We start from the raw sequence: 12,500 nt of genomic DNA, 5'->3' as shown, positions 1-12,500 counted from the left end.
TGCACGTCTCACACACAGCCTCGTCCGCCAAGGAGCTAATTCAGGTATTTTTCCATTACGAATAACAAAGAGGTTCCATAAGTTGCGGGATAAATTAATAAAAAAGTGAAACTCAGGCAAATGAAGGTTAAAAAGAAGAAGTGTTTAATTAAAGCGTGCAAGCACAGCTCGCTAATTAGCCAAGTCAATTACAGAGGTGTAGTGATGCTCTGGGGTGAAAACAATCACATTTTACTCAACCACACCTACCTAGTTACTGAAGGCTGTTTAAGGAATGGTGTGTGTGTGTGTGTGTGTGTGTTACCATGACAAACAGAAGCAGGTGCATAGCCACTGCAGTAGATTAAATACCGCTGTAGGGTGTAATCTGTAATCCAGAGTTAACAAAGGAGGAATTAAAACAAGGAGTCAAACACAGTAACAAACAGCGAGACTCTTCCCAGGGTTAAAAACACGAGCATACGGACAATGAATTCTCATCAACGCTGCCTCTGTTCTCCTCCCAACCTGATCTGAAAAAAAAACAAACCCAGAATCACAAGGCCCAGGTGTGTCGTGACGCGAGACAGAGAAGATGTCTACATCACATGATCGATGATGTCTTATTGCATTACTATCCAGGTGTTGTGTCTCCATAAACACATTGCAAGATGTAATCATGTATCCGTCACTCAGTTAAGAAAAAAAAAAAGCACACCTTAAGGTAATTACCCAAACTGTATATTTGATTAACCCCGCCCCACAAAGACCTATTTGCATATTGCTTGGACTCTTTGTGATCCCACCGTCCCCGAGCAGGTTGGAGTGGTGGGCTGCCAGCACTTAGCTAGGCTGTGGTAGACTGTTGCCAGAGACTCATTTAGTAATTGAAGAGAAAGCGTGCTCCCTGTATAAACAGAACTCCCACACACCTCTGGAACGCTGTCTAATGAGAGAAAAGAGACCCCGGAGTGCACGACTGCACACCCGCGCGCCCGCGATCTGGCCCTCCCGCAACCCCGGAACTCACTCCAGCCTCGTTACCATGGTCACCCGCTATAGGCGACCCAATTATTTGGAGTGTCAGCTATGCCGGCGACCGTATATGGGAGGCTTAGGACTTTCAGGAGGGCCTGTGTAAACCCACCCTCATGAAGAATTCATCGCAAGTCAGGTGATATGAAAATGGGCACGCTGTTGAGAAACTGGTAGGAGAGAGAAGGTTTGCAACTTATTGACCTTGTTCATGAGGCCCTGTAAACCACACTGACATTCATTAGGTGTGAAATAGGGCCAGTCCCCTCTTCCAACCTCCCAAGAGACGTCTGACGTAGTCTCACAAAAAAGAAAACTAATTTATAAATCTGTCAATTATAAATCAGATTACTCTCATTCCTGGGTGGCCACACCGGTTTGCAGTCCATCACTTCGGCCCCAGCACACATGAGCCCTCGTGAGCAGGTCTGCAGTTAACCGACGCCTTGTAGAGAGTGGAAAAACCACACAGGGATTTGGCTTTACAGAACTGGAGAGGAACACTGAACTAACGCTTTGAAATAAACAAACAGTAAACACCAGTGTGACTTTGAAATGACACATTATAACATAGTCCTGAAACTATTTTATTGATTCGAAAAAGAGAAATTGCAAATATTAAATTAACTGACTGATTGCTTCGTGTGTACTTGAATTACCTCAGAGTATTAGTGATTTTTCAGAGTGAGACATGCAACTCTTGTGTGCCCATCATAAGTAAATATATTATGAACACAGTCATTTCCTGAAGCATATAGATCCACAGGAAAATGCTCAGCTGAAAGATATATGACTCCTGTACTATCAACAACAACAACAGCAATAAGAATATTGTTGTTGTTAATATAAATCATGTATTTGTAGATAATGTATTGTTCTATTATTATAATTATTATTAGAGTAATCCATTATTTGTTATTATGAATTATTAAACACATAATGTATTATAATAATCTATTATTTGTGTTCAAATGAGTGTTTTTTTGGTTTGGCTGTTCCATGGCAGCGGCTGTGTTGTTAGAAGGCTCGTTCTGAACATTCCCTCTCCCGTCTGCTCTGCTACCGTAGAGATGAGTTTTAATGGATTCTGTAATTGATCCATCACCTTTCCACGGTACTCCGCATAACGACACACAACCACACACAGCCCCGCTCCCACACAACGCCCACGCTACCACACACAGCCCTCTCTGGTACGCACAACGCCCACGCTACCACACACAGCCCTCTCTGGTACGCACAACGCCCACGCTACCACACACAGCCCTCTCTGGTACGCACAACGCCCACGCTACCACACACAGCCCTCTCTGGTACGCACAACGCCCACGCTACCACACACAGCCCTCTCTGGTACGCACAACGCCCACGCTACCACACACAGCCCTCTCTGGTACGCACAACGCCCACGCTACCACACACAGCCCTCTCTGGTACGCACAACGCCCACGCTACCACACACAGCCCTCTCTGGTACGCACAACGCCCACGCTACCACACACAGCCCTCTCTGGTACGCACAACGCCCACGCTACCACACACAGCCCTCTCTGGTACGCACAACGCCCACGCTACCACACACAGCCCTCTCTGGTACGCACAACGCCCACGCTACCACACACAGCCCTCTCTGGTACGCACAACGCCCACGCTACCACACACAGCCCTCTCTGGTACGCACAACGCCCACGCTACCACACACAGCCCTCTCTGGTACGCACAACGCCCACGCTACCACACACAGCCCTCTCTGGTACGCACAACGCCCACGCTACCACACACAGCCCTCTCTGGTACACATGTTCTCTGGAGGACTCCAGTGGCTTTTTGCTACATATGACTCTGAAAACTCTATCTGATCAAGGCTCTCCCTTGAGAGGCCTGGACTGACCATTTCCTGTGATGTAGAGCTGACACAAGATTCCTACGCTAATTACAATCCTATCGGGATTTTCCCAAGAAATACTACACTGTATTAAGAGAACAATAAAATGTTGTTTCAAAAGTAATAATGCAATAAAATAAATATTTGAAATACTTATTTTTTAAATCATTTTCATATATTTTTAAATATTTAAGGTGGCATTTGCAGTCACCTTCAATGGCGAAGACAGGATTTTGGATTCCGTAGGTGATGTGACTCCTAGTGGTGAAACTGCATAAACAGCCTTGGGTGCCGCAGGGCACACTGAATAAACTGGGTGTCAATATTTAAAACGCCGTAGGCTTCACTTCCTGCTTAGATACATTATCACCTAGCGGAGGAAAAGCCATTGGAAAGAAACCTTAGGCTTGAAGTGGAGGTGCACAAAAGTATTGCCACAAAATGGCCACACTTCTTTATAGTGCCACCTGTTGATCTAATAGAATAGATGCGGCTGCCATTAATCTAGGTCAAGTCAGATTTATTTATAAAGCGCTTTTTACACAAAGCTTCACAAAGCAGCTTTACAGATGTTTGCAGATGTGTTCCAGATCCCTGATGAGCAAGCAAGAAAAGATAGTGGCAAGGAAAACCTTCCTAGATAGGATTTAGGAAAAAATCTGGGGAGGAACCAAGAGTCAAGATGGAAGCCAATCTGAATGGGCAGCCCAGCTAATAAACGGTCCATGCTTTAGTACGTTTAATATGTTTAGTACCATGTTTATGTCAATGAACAAAACATTTACATTTACGGCATTTAGCACATGCTCTTATCCAGAGCGACTTACAAAAGTGCTTTGTCATTTCCTCATAAGGGTTCCTGACCTATGTCCTCACTTCCTGCTATAAATACATCATTTAGCTACACTTTTATCCAAAGCAACTCACAACTATGAAGGAACACAACATGAACAATTGAGGGTTAAAGGTCTTGCTCAGGGACCCACCAGTGGCAACCTGGTGAATGGGACTTGAACTGGTAGCCTTCTGAGTACAAGTCAAGTACCTTCACTATTGCGCTACCACTGTTAGGCTGTAGCAGCTCTCTTAGTGATTAAATGACACACACATTATTGTGTGTCCTCAGGTTATGGGGCCAAAAGACAGGCACCAAGTTTGAGGTAAACAGAGAAAAGTCTTCCTACTTCTGTACTAATGGTACAATGACCAGAAAAGTCTTCAGCAGAATCATACTACAGACTCATACCATAGGCTCATACCAGAGACTCATACCACAGACTCATACCATAGGCTCATACCATAGGCTCATACCAGACTCATACCATAGGCTCATACCAGGGACTCATACCATAGACTCATACCATAGGCTCATACCATAGACCCATACCACAGACCCATACCATAGACTCATACCATAGACCCATACCATAGACCCATACCATAGGCTCATACCAGAGACTCATACCACAGACTCATACCATAGGCTCATACCATAGGCTCATACCAGAGACTCATACCATAGGCTCATACCAGACTCATACCATAGACTCATACCAGAGACTCATACCACAGACTCATACCACAGGCTCATATCAGACTCATACCATAGACTCATACCACAGACTCATACCATAGGCTCATACCACAGACTCATACCACAGACTCATACCACAGACTCATACCACAGACTCATACCATAGACTCATACCACAGACTCATACCAGAGACTCATACCACAGACTCATACCACAGACTCATACCACAGACTCATACCATAGGCTCATACCACAGACTCATACCAGACTCATACCACAGACTCATACCACAGACTCATACCATAGGCTCATACCACAGACTCATACCACAGACTCATACCATAGACTCATACCATATACTCATACCACAGACTCATACCACAGACTCATACCAGAGACTCATACCACAGACTCATACCATAGGCTCATACCATAGACTCATACCACAGACTCATACCATAGACTCATACCACAGACTCATACCACAGACTCATACCACAGACTCATACCATAGACTCATACCACAGACTCATACCACAGACTCATACCACAGACTCATACCACAGACTCATACCATAGGCTTATACCACAGACTCATACCATAGACTCATACCACAGACTCATACCATAGACTCATACCACAGACTCATATCACAGACTCATACCATAGACTCATACCACAGACTCATACCACAGACTCATACCATAGACTCATACCACAGACTCATACCATAGACTCATACCACAGACTCATACCAGAGACTCATACCATAGACTCATACCACAGACTCATACCACAGACTCATACCATAGTGCCTGTTAGAGACACCAGGGTTAGTGCCAAGGCACAGAAGCCTACCTGACATATGGTCTGCTCACCTATGATACCCCTAGTAGTTAAAAAATAGGAAAGTTGTTGGGTACCCTCAGTGCACAGTACCGGATACACATTACCAGTTGCGGCAAACGTTTGCCAAGACATGGCCTACATTTCTGTTTCTTGCCTTCAGCGCTGAAGTGTCAACCCAGTGCATGCAAACACAATCAAACCACAAGGGTGTTACGGACTCGCTACAGTGTTCTACTTAGAGTTGTGCCTGTGTTCCCAGTCTGTTTCCAGTACATGTCCAGTGTGCTTCCAGTGTGCTTCCAGTGTGCTTCCAGTACGTTACCACTGTGTTTCTAGCAGGCATCCCATGCATTTCAAGTGTGTTTCCAGCAAATTTCCAGTGTGTTTCCAGTGTTTTTTCAACTGGTTTCCAGTGCATTTCCATGTTTCCAGTGGGTTTCCAATGGATTTCCATTCTCTCACACTGCGAGAATTACACTGGCTCTCCCTAGAAGCTTCCAACATCAGTGGCATTCATCAGACCGTCAGTGGCATTCATCAGATTTGTAAGAAACACCCTCTAAAGGCTTCAAATCATGTGCCTCTTGTTGAGGTCTTTGTGCCTCACTTTATGAAGATGAGCGAGTTACCACCTACTCAGTTTAACGGTATGGAAAAAACGCCTGGATGTTCAAATGCAGACACCACTGTGTTTGCTGTCTTATTACAAGATATTATATTCATTAAGTTAATGTCTATGAATGAAACTAAGCAAAACTTAGTCCATATTCCTCAGGATGATGGCTAACTTTACAGAAACATTTTGAAATCGTGTAACTGAGGGGCAGGAGATGAAATTTAGCCACAGTTGTCGTCCTTTTTTCCTCGCCATGGTCAGGCTTCCTTGCTCTTCAGGCAGAGTGCAGAGGCAAGCGCACTGCGCTCAGGCGGCAGGCTGTGATCTCCGCCATCACAAAGCTGCACACTACGCCCATCTCAGTGTGCCAAACGTGTGCCCCCACCCCGCACAGCTGCGCTGAAGTAGACCGCTGCTGGCGCCAGTGACTACTGTCATCGCATAACTGCATATCAGAAATTTCACAAGTTATCTCTTCCTAATGTGCTTTTTTGGGTAACACTGAGCCATTCATTTCAGCTATTAATCTTGTGTTTGTGTACAGTAGCAGTGGCTTACAAAATTCAGCCATGACGACAAGACACTTGTGATGACCGTGAGTACAGGATGTGACGAGCCTCGTGCAGAGAGTTTGGAGCACGAAGGCGGAGTCCCTGTCATATCAGCAGGACATTTTCAAATCATCACACACCACGCCACGCCAGCACTCCACGGTATATCCTGCCACTACACACCACGCTATGACTGCACACCTGCATGAGGTCATGCACCTGTATGCCCTCTATGTCAGGCTCTACCTGATTCTGCTGGTTGGACCCAACTGAACACCTCCAGTTTGTCCTCAGAGATAATAACTGCCACAGTTTAGAGATCTTTGTCAACTTCAAGTATTTTGCATGAGTACAGAAAACGTGTGAGATGTAATGTACATACAGTAACATCAAACATGAACAGAGAATTGTGTTACAGATATTTCTTACAGTGACTGGTTATCTTGATTTTGTTCACTTTTTTACTATTATCATGTATTTCTAATTTAGCAAACAACTTCGGTTTATTACAGAAGACGGAAACTTCTCCAGATATGAGCAGAAGACTGAAAACAACAAGCAGGAATAAAACAAAGCAGACCTGAACCAGGGAAGAGAATAATGAACAACTGCTTAAGGTCTACCAGATAATAGAACATTCCAGCGTTTCTAAACATTATCTTTATCTTCAATGTCTGTGACATATGCTGGATTACTACGATCGTGATTTTAACATGTTCCGCTTATTAAGCCTTTAACCAGAAGCACACGTATGAAGGAAGTTACAGGGCAGCTACTGGGAAAAGAAGCACCTTGTTTTCATGGAAAGCTTTTGATGAGAAATGTGGGCAAAGGAATTTGAAAATGCAGCTGTAAATTTGAGCATGTCGTGCTTTTGTTGAGTTAATGCTAGCCTACTGCACACTTGGATACCACACAGTCTGACACCACACGGATTTCACAAGCATTGTTTTACTGTTGCTGCAGTCTTCCAAAGTTTCTCTTTGTTTAAATTAAGTTTTAATATGCAGTGACGTATGAGGGATGATGGACACGTCTAATTCAGAATGATCTGCGTGTCAGAGACGTTTTAGAACACATGGCGGAGACTTCCATCTGGTGCTGACCAAATTCGCCAAACCCTGCTTGCCTTGGAGGGACAGATACTAAAATGGCGTCCCTGCAGTGAACGTCACCTGGGAAAGGTGAAAACCACAGTGCGCCGTCTCTGTGCTGCTTTATATACTCAGTGTTCATTTTTCCAGATATCTGTTAGCAGGCACAAATTGCGTTAGCCCCCCCCTCTCATCCTCTGCATCACTCTGTGATGAATGAGCTAGAGGGTGGAAGACAACCTGTTAGTTCAAAATGGCAGCCAATCCAAAATGTCAAGCACTCACAAATTGACACCAAAGTACTCTGCATTAGTGAAGGAAACAGGAACAGGTAAGAGGCAAAGTGTTTCAGTGCTTCCAGAGTTATGAGTAGAAATGCAGGCTCAGAACTGGCCAGCATGGGGCAGTAGAGAGTCCAAAGTGTGAAACCGCAAAGTGTTTTGATGTATTGGGCCATGTCTGGTGAGTGTTATAGAGTGAATAAAAATGGCACTGGGAGTTCTTGTTCTGGTAAAGTGCTACTGGGAGTTCTGGTTCTGGTCCTGGTAAAATGGTACTGGGAGTTCTGGTTCTGGTAAAGTGGTACTGGGAGCGGCCGTACATGTGTATATTGGAAGTCCAGTAACAGGAAGAAACGCACACTTCCAGTAAAGATCCTGAACACTGTCAGGGTTTGAGCCGATTAAGTATGTATGTATCATTTCTCGGCACACACAGAAACCTCTAATGCTCCGTTCTGAGTACACTTGCTCTACATAGCTGTTCCTCTGTAAACCCAGAGCACATTTGTTCTATAGAAAGCAACCATTTGTTCTCATTGTGTTTCTACCGCTTTTGAATGCTTGATCAAGACAGAGAAGCGCGTGAAAGAAGATGCTGGACTGAAAGAGGGGAGGATCGATACCTAGCTGAAACACAAAGGGAGTGGTTCAACCTGCCCTTCTGTGTGGATATTTCATACGTACACACACGCGCGTGCTCACAGTCTACACAAAAGATAGCTGCTATTGACTCGAGCAGTCAATGGCCTGTTCACATGGATAGTGGTGGTGTCTGTGCATCTGTGTCTGAGACTTCCAACACCCACCTGTCGGCTTTGTGTGGTTACAGACACCTCTGTCTTCTCACTTGCATGGTTGCACTGGTGAGTGGGTGTCTAATAACAAGAACTGGTTTAACGAAACAGCCGCAGTGGCCCCGTGGTAATGGGTGAAGACAGATGTAGCGTGTGGAAAATGCCTGGGCCAGCAGGGTCGTCCGATAGTCAATAGAGCCCGTACAGAACAGTTAGAGAGCCATTACCCTCAAGGAGTAGAGGAAACCTCCCTTATAGATCAGTCTTGAAAAGAATCCAACCCTTGACCTGGCTTTCTCTGATTGAACCAGAAAGAATGCCGGGACTTCAGCGCCAAGTGAATATACACAACAATTTAAAGCAAGAAGATCAACTTTGATATATGATATAACTTTGCTATAACTTTGGTTATATGCAGACCAAAGAATTTAGCATCCTCTTGGTCCTTTTGATGTCCTATAGTGTCCTATAGTGTTTTACCCAAATTAGCAAGCGCTTGAACCAGACATGTATGCCATTGGTTTCTGTAATTGGTACTGCAATAAGCATTAAGCTATGAAAATGACAGCACACAGAATGTGTTCTGGGAGAAAGATTGAACACATTACATACATTATTCGCTTTACGTTGCGCAGACAGCGAAAGGTGGCTAACTGCTTCTTATGACTGAACTGCCTCCGTATTAACGAGCGCACACACAGGGCTCTGGCTGTGTTAATTGAGGTCGGTGGAAAGTGAAACTTGTACCACCTTTTTTGCATTGAAGGGCTCCTTGTTCATACCCAAAAGGTGACTGGCATCGTGTGCACTCCTCTGTGGGAGGAACGGGAATTTTGGAAAACAGTATAAATTAATCATCAGCAACTCTAAAGTCCATGCCATGACTGCAACTTTAAACATGTACAGATAAAATCATTAAGTCTAAAAATACAAGAACATAGAATGCACTGAACCAAGCAGAGACAAATGTGTACCAGGCTGATAAAATATGCACATCTTGCAGCGAGCCAAGAATGGATCTAAAAACGGATGTAAACCAGCTCAAGGCAAACACTGTAATTTTGCACATTCCCTACAAATATGTTTAATATTAAAAACGGTCTCCTACTGAATTCAAAGGGAACGTGAGCATTCAGAACAAGGCGACCTGATGCATGAAGAAAAGACTTCAGGTCAGTGCAGTGTAAGGCTGTAGTTTCTTTTCCAAAAATGCTTTTACGAATGAATGTGAGCATGTCACAGCTTACTATTTCCCTCTGAAATGACCAGGTGGCTTTTAAATACAGTTCACAATGACTCCAGAGGTGAGTGGGGTCTCCAGGACTAAAAGCGAGGTGTCTGAGAAATCGATCCAGTGGCTTCATGTAAATTAGCAGCATAGCTGGAGACTTTCATTAAGGTCATCCGGACAAATTTTCTTTCCAGTTGGGAAAACTTCTTTACTCTTCTGTACCACAGCAAGTGCTGTTGAGGCTTGGGAAAAGGAATCGTTGTCGTGAGCGCAATGGAATATTTTCCACCAGTTTTAATTAACGCGCCAACCTCATTAATACTGATCATGAAGCAAGCTGTACATGTCCAAATATAGAATCCAATTTAAAGTTTCTAAAAATTAAAAATGTATACCATATGCTTCAGAACAGAGGTTCTGTCAGAAAGACAATTATAGAACTTACCAGTTGGACAATGGTAAAAGCAGTCTGTGAGAAAAAAGTAGACAGTCGCTATTTATCAAATTCGACAAGCTACAGTTTAGCTTTGATTCGTGTAAAGATCTGGAAGTGTGATACCATAACAGTATTAATAATAAACCACATCAAAACCACATAAAGGCATTAGCCTTTGCACAGAGGGCACAGAACTGATGAATGAATACACATGAAACACAATGAAACTGCACTGTGATATTTTAGAGTAGAAAACTAAATCCTCTTTATAATTATTCAAAAAATATTACTTGGGATATGTGGACTGCTCTCCAAAAATGTAGAACCTTTACTACGTCCTGTATCAATCATAAAAAATGACTCCAGTATATAAGGACTGCAATTTTTCTATCTTTCTATTGATTTATTTTTGCATGAATAACACTGGATGCCCAATACATATATAGTTACACAGTCTACACTTGCGGCTAATCTGGGTGAGGGGGCTTGCTCTCTATACACTGCGTACCTGAATCGACAGTACAGCAGTAGTCAACCTTTTGGCTTGAATATCAGAGTAGCAAGGACATTTTGGCTTGGTACATTTAGAGACTGGTATTCGCCTCAGAGCGCCATGTGTTACCTACACTGCTGCCAGTATTGGAGACAGGCGTCCCGACTGTCCTGCTCAGTAAAGGCACAGGACCTGAAAATGTGACAGACACTCCTCTGAGTGTACATGGGCTGTTAAAAACAGTTACGAAAAGGCGGCTTAGATGAGTGTTGATGGTGTGAATCCTACCTACGTATAAGCGCTAATTACAGTCAAAGTAAAAATTCTGATTTTAGAAATGTGGACATTTCATTAACTAAATACTGTTATGCCCTTCAAAGAGCGTCCTTTCCCTGTACACAAACTAACTCTCCATTGCAGTAGATGTAAATAATAATAATAATAACAACAATAGCAATAATAATAATAATAATAATAATAACAATAACAACAACAATAATAATAATAACTGTAATAATAATAATAATAATAAAAGATGGAGAGAGAAAAAAACCAATTAACAGCTATTAACAGCAAAAAAATGTTATGAGAAATGTTGAGAAAAGATATTTTAAGTTTTTTTGAAATTTGAAAATGTAAATTTGAAAGTGTAAATTTAAGAATGGAGACTGAGAGGCCGAGGTAGAGTGCCGTTCCAATGTGCATAGCCTACGTTCTGCCGGGTAATGGACCAGCTCCAGTGACCAGTGAATTAAACTGGTCATCTCACACTCGCGCTATGTAAGAAGAAAGGCCCCATGACGCAGATGTACGAATATCAGAGAATAAAGCACGAGGCAGGAGCCCGGAACACCACGATGCGTGATCCATAATTCAGTGTGTTTCCATATCACGTTTGCTTTGCACCATACTTTAAGATGAATAATGTGGTGGTGGAACAGGGACAGAGATATTTGGGTTTGTTTAGAAAGACTCACGGATTACTGAATGGTGTTGATCTGGGAGTCTTAATCAACGCGTAACCTCCAGTGGTGAACCTGATGAAGTATAATATCACAGCGTCCAGTTGGGGAGGTGCCTGAATGTGGCTTTGGTGAGTATAGTATGCTTATATTATATTCTTTCCTGGAAGTTGTTTCTCAGTGACTTGTCAAGATCTTTTGTCAGAGTAAACTCTAGTTTGTTTACAGGAAAACGGCTCTCTTTAGAATTTTGTTCTGCATGAAATTGCCATCTACGTACTGACTGATGGCTGACAGGGGAGTTGGGGTATATTCGTCTCGGCAAAGACTCTAATCTAAAGGTCCTATAAAAATGGGAACCAGGCAGCTGAGGGATTTTCTAGTGGCCAAAGGCACTGTCAGCCAGGACACTCTGTCAGGACACTCAGTCAGGATGCTGTCAGTCAGGACACTGTCAGGACACTCTCAGTCAGGACACTCAGTCAGGATGCTGTCAGTCAGGACACTCAGTCAGGACACTCAGTCAGGATGTTGTCAGTCAGGACACTGTCAGGACACTCAGTCAGGACACTGTCAGTCAAGACACCACTGTAGACTAGTGTCACTACTCTAACCATGGTCCCTGGTCTAAGGGTGATTTCCTGTCAGATGGAACATTAGCAAGTATATGATAATCCAAATTAAGCAATTATCCTGGCCTGGACGAGCCAGACTGGGCTTTTCTGGAGCTGTAATAGAATACAGACAAAATTCTGATT

General features: G+C 43.4%; 1 protein-coding gene across 2 annotated transcripts in view; it reads right to left on the bottom strand.

Annotated features, from left to right (window-relative positions):
- Positions 1 to 12,500, bottom strand: part of brinp2 (bone morphogenetic protein/retinoic acid inducible neural-specific 2) — an 88,580-nt gene that overhangs the window by 56,674 nt on the left and 19,406 nt on the right. The gene's annotated exons all lie outside the window — the stretch shown is intronic.

This window comes from Electrophorus electricus, chromosome 20 (genome assembly GCF_041902795.1).
Source record: "Electrophorus electricus isolate QZ-2024a chromosome 20, ASM4190279v1, whole genome shotgun sequence".
NCBI classification, from domain to species: Eukaryota; Metazoa; Chordata; class Actinopteri; order Gymnotiformes; family Gymnotidae; genus Electrophorus; species Electrophorus electricus.
Note: the sequence above shows the minus strand (reverse complement) of the source record. Positions and strands in the feature narration are given on the sequence as shown.